This window comes from Austrofundulus limnaeus, unplaced genomic scaffold (assembly GCF_001266775.1).
Source record: "Austrofundulus limnaeus strain Quisiro unplaced genomic scaffold, Austrofundulus_limnaeus-1.0 Scaffold31, whole genome shotgun sequence".
NCBI classification, from domain to species: Eukaryota; Metazoa; Chordata; class Actinopteri; order Cyprinodontiformes; family Rivulidae; genus Austrofundulus; species Austrofundulus limnaeus.
In genome coordinates this window covers 1,404,449-1,412,468 of record NW_013952433.1, presented here as the reverse complement: position 1 = coordinate 1,412,468, position 8,020 = coordinate 1,404,449, and the positions used below count along the sequence as shown (strand labels likewise).

Sequence of the window (8,020 nt, the reverse complement as noted above, 5' to 3'; positions counted from 1 at the left end):
ATTTTACTTTTTTCTGGTGGGAAAGGGAGGGATGAAGAGACAGTGTTAGTGTATGGGCTGCATCTTTAACCAASTGGGGCTGACATTCCCATGCAGGAGAGACAAAGGCTGGGGTGGGCGGAAGGAGGTGCGTGCGGGTGAGTAAAGCGCCGAAGAGCGAGGTGAGGCACAGCTCATTTCAGTTGGACCGTTGAGCTGTGGACCTCCTCGGATTTTACAGCCTGAGGAAAAAAAAAATACAAAAAATAAAAGAAAAAAGAAAAAGAAAAAAAGAAAAGAGAAAAAAAAGAACTAACAACCCGCCCCTGTTTGGTGCGTAAAGCGCTCCTGACCCGGACCGCTGTGCGCTCTGCGGCTCGCTGTGGCTCACCTGGTGCTCTGAAGCGGATGAGAGAAGACTCTGCAGACCAAAAAACTTTTTTCACCGCGGTGTCCAACAAAGGTAAGATGCTCGTGAGCCTTTATTTTAAGTCATTTCTCTTTTTTTAGCGCGCAAACGGTTGAATGCTGGAGCTGAGGGAAGAATTGGTTGCCTTAAATCGTGATTTTCTGTTTAGTGTTAAACTTGTAAATAAATGTTTTTGTTAGGAAATCACATAGGTGCGCATGACTAGAACTGAATATCCTAAAAATGTAAATTAAAACATATAATTAAAGTWTCTGAAAAAAATAAATGTTTTGTTAACACTCATGCATGGCAGACACACCTACAAAAAAGTCCAGAAGCACAGAGCTTTTAATAGCGTTCCACCTGTTTTAATGAGAAAGCAGATAGATGCATTTATTATATTCTTATTCTAAACAAAGATGCACATTCTTTTTCATAGATGGTTTGATTTTATATTGCTTTTCTGTAACCCCACAWTGAAGGGGACAGTTGGTCAGCATGACTGATGGCCAATGAGATTTGTTTTTGACACAACCTGTGAGACAAACCCACTCGTCTTTGGTCCAGTTTCTGGCTTCTGTTTGAAGGTTTTCTCTGATCTAAAACTAAAAGCTCCCGCTGCAGCCAAGCGCGCGCATCTCTCTTATCAGTTATATGAAGGGTGGCTCTTTTTCTTTCCACTTCACAGTGTGATTAGTGAAAAAAAAAAGTTGAGATTTGAGTTGGAGGTTTGCTCTGACATTGTTGCTTGTTTTGTTTTCATTTTTATTTTTTAGAGGATTTTACACATATTTGATTAGAAACAATAGGCGTGCAACCTGCCTTTTAGTCCACGAACATGTTCATTATTCTGTAAGGTTTGGAACTTGACGTGCGCATCGGAGATCCTCGGAATTCCCTCTTTCTGTTCGGTTGAGTTTAAAAAAAAACGTGGAAAAAAACCGAATGCTTTCCTCTTACCTTAGTAACGCCACCCACCTCTTGAGCCAATCCCCGCAGCCCTCCTCCTTTTTCTTGCGTTCTCATACTGTATTAAAACGCACGCACGCGCAAAAAACACACGCTCACAGAAACGCGCTTTTTTTTTCTTTCCTCCAACAATCCCCATCAATGTCACCATGGAAACCCAGTCTCCTGGCACCCTCAGCTGCCTGCCTCCTGCGCGACTTCTGGCTTGTCGTGTGAGCGCGTTGTGGATGCTTCTGCAAATCGTCTCTGGGAGTTTTGACGCGCCCTGATGGGTGTTCCAGCCGGTTTCTGCCACTGGTGGTCCTGTTTAAAGGGGCTTCCAGGACCATGTGCAATGTGTCACTATAGTCGCAGGGAGCTTTGCATGGCCTGGGGTCTGATTGCTGGGAGTCTGTGAAACAAAGTGTCCAAGAAGATAATGCGTTTTGTGTTCTTCCCCGAGGCTAAACTGCTTTCTGCTCAGTGCGTTTTCTGTCCTACATGAATGAACCCAACAGACATCCCAGACAAGCTCAGACACGCTGAAGAGCAGCAGAATGTGTGGTAGATTTATTTTTTGTTTTTTTTTTTTAATATGCAAATATGTGTGTTCATTATCTGATCATTTGTGTTAACCATAATAATATACATTTTAAATATTCTTTTACATGGAATAACAATGCTATAAAGATGAAAACCAATTATATATTGTGTTTTTTACTGTTTGTTTTAGTTAATATGCTCCCTATATCTACTATACCAGGGCTATTCAACTGGCAGCCTGCGGGCCACATCTGGCCCGCGAGTGACCAAAATATGGCCCACCAATTAGTTTGTTCATATCTTAAACCAATACCCCCGGTTTCCTACTTTAAATACTATAATTTCTTTTTGTTAAACATAGACAAGTTTACAAGCTGGTATAAACCATGTTGATGAACACTCAAGACAGTTAAAACTACATACAGTTGAAGACAAAAGTATGAAAGTAAAAATAAAATTGATTTAAAATTTGGCAAGTCAGAGATGTCAAAATATTATTTGTGGTAAAAAATACATTAGGCCTCAAATCAGAGGCCTAATGTGTTCTTTTTGTTTCTGATGTTTTGTTATCACTACGTTTGGTTCTGTATGTTGTGTTCATGATTAAATGCAACAAAATAAACTATTTCAAAGGTAACAGATCTTTGYAATACTTGGTTTAATTACATAATGGCTGTTGGGCCCCTCAGCTGTTTGCCTGCAGTAACTGTGGCCCCCGGAGCAGTTTAGTTGAATGGCCTTGTATTATACTAATAGAAAAAATAGAATACAGTGAACAAAAACAGCCTTTTATATTGGTTTTTGTTATAATCTCAACTAAAAGTGTGGGATATAATGACATGTAGCGCATCATTATGAGAGGTTTCTGAGCATGTGGATATTTAAAATGCTGTGCACATGATACACACCAATGAGTGCCATCCAGAACTAACATGCGCACACAAGCAAGGGCAAGACACACCCCCTGGAGCAACATTACTCACGTCACAAAATAAGTCAAAAGTCACGTTTCTCTTTCCAGTTTTGTTACAAGTCAGCCTAAACGTTACTATTAGGTTTGACAGGATGTGGGGCACGCACRGAAGACATTTAAGAACACAACAGTTAAATAACACGGGGATATAAAGACAGGCATCACAGAGTTCAAATTCAAATTTAATTCAAATTCAATTCAAAAATACTTTATTGATCCCAGAGGGAAATTAGGTGTTGTTGTAACTCATTTAACTAAAAACTTATTGTAGATGCTGATGGCTGTGGGCAGGAAAGATCTTCTGGAGCAGTCTGTATTACAGCGAAGTTGAAGAWGCCTCCGACTGAAGACACTTKGTCKTTCTATGACAGTCTGATGAAGAGGATGGTCAGGGTTGTCTCACAACAAAAAAGGTTGCAGGTTTGGCTCCAGTTTKGGGCCTTTTCTGTGTGGCGTTCGCATGCTCTCTCCATGCGGCTTTTCTCAAGGTGCTTCGGTTTCCTCTCCAGACCCAGAAACCTGCATGTTAGGTTAAACTCTAAACTGTTGAGTGAGTGAGAACATAAAAAAAGGTTGTGTGTCTCGTTGAGACCTAATGTACACAATTTCTTGCAATGTGTCTCTGAAAGGAAAAAGCAGGTAAAAGGAAGGATGGAGAAAAAAAAAGAATGTAACAGAAAACTGTCAAAATGATCACTTCCTTAATGTTGGTTAGCAACAGAGTTTTGATCAGTCTGAGAAAATATTYGCCAATATTTTAAATTCAATGCACTACTCCTTGTTAATTTTGAGTGTTTAGTTCCAAAAAAGGCCATTCATTACAAAAATAACCTAAAATCTGTTTGTTTATTGCCACATAATGTGTGATTTTCCAGTAGCAGAAGTGTGAGGAAGAGTGGGAGTGACATGTAAGAGTTGGAGAAAAGGGATATTTTAATACAAAACCCTGGAAACGAATCGTGAGAACTTGAATTAGGTGCAGACAACCGGTCCATTACTCACACTTTGATGTGTATTTACCCACATATAAAAATGATCACAGTGCTGTGGACCAACCCGTCCAAGAGGACAAAATGGCACCCATCATGAGACATTCCAACATTTTTATAAACCTTGGTCACACCCCGGATATGATGTCATACTTTTAAAATAGTTCTACAATTCTAAAATAAAAACACTGCACTGTAAAAAATGAAATGTTGGTTTTACTTAACCATGTTATGTGACCTGGTTCCACTTAACTGAGTTGAGTAAATTCAAAGCAATATACTAGTTTTATAACCAAAGAACATGAATATGTTGCTTTGAATTTACTCAACTCAGTTAAGTGGAACCAGGTCACATAACATGGTTAAGTAAATCCAACATTTCATTTTTAGAGTGTGTGATATTACTTTTGGAACAAGCACATATTAACATAGATACTTGTTGATTCTCTTACTGGTTAATGAAAAAGACTGATCTCACAGTATAATATATAAGACTGTATCTAAAATTCAGTAAATCAAGCACAAAATTTAATATATTTTATTGTCTTTATGGAGCCATATAGCAAAACAAGCAAATGAACAAAAAAAAGCTAATGAGGAAGAAAATGGTGGTTCTCTCTCTCAAGACTTTTTCTCTGATTAGAGACCTCTGTCCATGCATGAGGAGCTTAAATGTCACACAGGTAGCCAYATGTCAAATGTCCGTGGCTGGTGAAGACATAGCTCTGCTGTCACTGCTGGTCAGAGAGCTCACACATGGAGGAACGTGGTGGGAGTGAGTAAAAACAGGCTGGGAACAAGAAAAAAACGAAGAATTGAAAAATAAAAGTGTGAAGAAAAGAGATGTGAAGACTCAGGTGAAACMGACAGACTTCAGCAGGGGGAGATGTCTGTAGAGATGTGTGTGGGATCATTCATGCTTCGCTGTGGTCTTCCTGGCAGTCTGTAGCATCCAGTGTTGGAGTAATCCTCCTGGGAACACACAGACACTGCCAAAGTACCATCCAGCTCCTCTTTTCAGTCCTCACCACCCTCATTCTTGTCTCTCTCTCTCATTCTCCTTCATTTTCTCAGCTTTCTCTTAATTCCTTTCTAATTACTTTAATATCACCCAGTTTCATTTCTCTCTGAAGTTGATTTTTTTTTTCATAAGACTTAAACTGGTCTTCTGGTCATTTGGTCCTGAATCATCCCACTGCTGGGAATATCAGGGATTTGTGTTTCTGCCTATAGATTCAGAGCATGGTTTCTCAGAGGGCTGAACAGAGTGAGGCCATTCCCATGGACTGACCAAACAAAGACCCTGGCTCCCCTTCACTTCTGTATGACTGCACAGGAACAGAAACATAGGCATTCTCTTGTGATTCGGCTGCCGGGCGGCAGAATGACAGATTTCTGCCGGCCATGGCCGACGATCTTCTTCAGTTTCGTTACGAGACAGAAACAGCTCATGGAACTTCGATGACTGTGTAGAGGGAGACAAATGAGCTCACATTTCCATCCCCAGTTTATTTGGTGGTGCTGATATGTACTTTTAGTTCCATTTCACTTAGTTTGGTTCATTGGAGACAGCGTGAGGGAAATAAACGGCAGTTTGCAACAACTCTTATGAAAGGAGTACAGTTAAGACAGGTATTTATATTTTAGGCAAGTTAAATTTTAATCCAATCTTACAACAATGACAAACCTGTAGATACGCAACATGTCATAAACGGTTAAAATACACAAACGCTCATCAYTGTTTTGTGAGCTTCTCATGTTGCAAGAACAATGCCGTTATGCAGTATTTACAAGCCCAGCATGACTGTGCATTTGGACCGTTTTTATTTGGTTCGAGTGATAGACACACGTCAAAGGTCACAGTCAAACAAGAATAACGTGTACCTGATAGCCTRGCAATTCTTTACACTGGAAATGTTTCCACAAGCATTTTGAATTTCACATTACTTGTGGACAAACTAAATATTATCACAGTTTCTGCAGTGRTTTGAAAAAAAAARAAAMCTAARTCCCMAYTTGTTTTATATATTGTTACCTTACTCTGATGCAATCAGACAGAGTGAGGGGTTTGGAGGGGCTAGGAAGGGATGGAGTCAGTGTTTACTGGTACTGTGGGTGCAAACCACCCACATCCTATTGGCACCTGCTGCACTGGAATTCAGGTCAGAAGGGGGCGTCCCGAAAATGCTCCCAAAGTGATTGGTAAGGCAAAGAGGAGGCAGGATAACAGATGGGAGGGGTGGCTTAATATTTGTGTTGTTTCCCTCTGGTACTAGAGACCACACTTTTGTACATAAATGACTCATTGTGCAGCAACAAAGGAATCATAATTAAAGCACACAGAGAATTTTGTTTCAGACCAACAGGAGAACGGCAGTCACATGATTCATTCTGACAGATTCACAGTGATTATTAGGTGAGGCTACCTTTCATTTCATGCCACTGATTCGTGAGCATCGTGTCTGTTTTTAATGCGTTGAACACACTGGGTTGAAAACAAAGTTAAAGCACCACACAAAAGGTCGTTTTGTTTCTCATCCGGGCGGCGTTCAGAGTTCAAAACTGAAGAGTGTGGACTCTCCATAACTTTATTAGATTTGTCRTGCCCCAGATGACTGAGAATCCATAACGTAATATCACTCGTTCATTAGGAAAAATTGTGTATTTGAATAAATTATTATTTGACAAACTGAAAAAAGTTTTTTTTATTTTTTACTTTTGATTTAACAGGAAAATATTACTAAAAATCAAGCCTGACTCAGCATAATTGCTGTTTTACTGCAGGTTCCTGTTCTGTAGCACATAAAACACACATAATTACAGCATCACAATCACATCATTATACACCATAGACACAAAGACAAACAAGCATACCAAATTTCAGGAAGGCAGCATTTGCAAAATAGGACRTCTAAATATGAGCACAACAAAAAGTGTCCAGCAGATGGCAGACAAGTTACCTTTCTATAATAAAAAAGACCAAGTTACATTAAGAACACTGTTTTCCTGACATTCATTCAGAAAGAGTGAAAACATAAGTAGAAAACATGAAAATAAACGGAACATAAATAGGCTTTTTGAGGATGCCTAAAGACGATGACAGAAACTATCACTTTGCAGCTCTAAATTAACTGCAAGCACAGGAAAAAAGATAAATGACAAAATTWAATTAAACTGTTTTGTATTTTGCCCATTTTATTAACTCCCTCCAGTCTCCTCTTCCTTGCCCTCTTTTTTTGACTATTCGACAAATCCTCAATTAAGTGCTTAATGGGCCTCAGAGGCAGGTTTGTGAGTTTCTTTGTTCAGCCTTGAGGGATTGGCCAGCGTTAATGTTCCTCCTGAGTACGTAAGAAGCCCGAGCTGTGGGAGAGCAAAGCAGAGATGTCAATTGTGCGCTTAATCGCGGAGAGCTCCATCACTCCCAGACGTTTTAGGAAGCCAAAGCGGGACATGCATGAGAACTTCAGCACTTTGTACAATGCCCACACTTGGAGGAGCAACTCTCAGCACCCACGTCCACCCCTCTCCCAACTTACGACTCCCTCTCTGTGTCTCTCTCCTTTGATTCTCTCAGGACCCATCACCCTCCTCACCCCCTGTATCCTCTCCCCTTTAAAAAAAACAGCAGAAGTCCTCACCCCTTCTCATCCCTGACCAATCCTCCATCTCCCCGAGTGCTGCCCCCCACTGCTCGGCCTATCCCACTCTGACAGGCTCCGGTCGATGGACCCTGCACTGTAGATTTGTTTACCTCACCCACTTGTCGAGCGGAACACACAACAATCCCGTTCATTGCCTGTTTGTCAGTCCCCCTTTCAGAACTAAGAGAGCGGGGGKGGGGGGGGGGGAGCTTGTGAAAACAAAAAAACAGAGGAAACAATTAAGTTTCCCCTCCTCCCTATGAACCCCATGTTAGCAGTTTCCCAGCTCTAGATTATGTGAACTAACTGGAGGCCTGTAAAGTGCTCCATTATTCTAGTAGCGCTGGCTTGTTCCAAGAGCGGCTTGCCTCAATGGCTGCTGAACACAGAGAGGGGTTTGTTAGAGGGTCTTGGCTCAGCACATAATGTACTGCTTAATTGGGAACTCATCTATCTATCTATCTATCTATCTATCTATCTATCTATCTATCTATCTATCTATCTATCTATCTATCTATCTATCTATCTATCTATC

The 8,020-nt window shown here is 40.6% G+C and overlaps 1 protein-coding gene across 1 annotated transcript in view; it reads left to right on the top strand.

Moving 5' to 3' along the window:
* Positions 1-120: 120 nt before the first annotated feature.
* slc1a2b (solute carrier family 1 member 2b) overlaps positions 121-8,020 on the top strand; it is a 30,103-nt gene continuing 22,203 nt past the window's right edge. The window contains exon 1 of the mRNA XM_014005540.1: positions 121-442. The gene's annotated coding sequence lies outside the window, so the exon portion shown is untranslated. The remainder of the gene's footprint in view (positions 443-8,020) is intronic.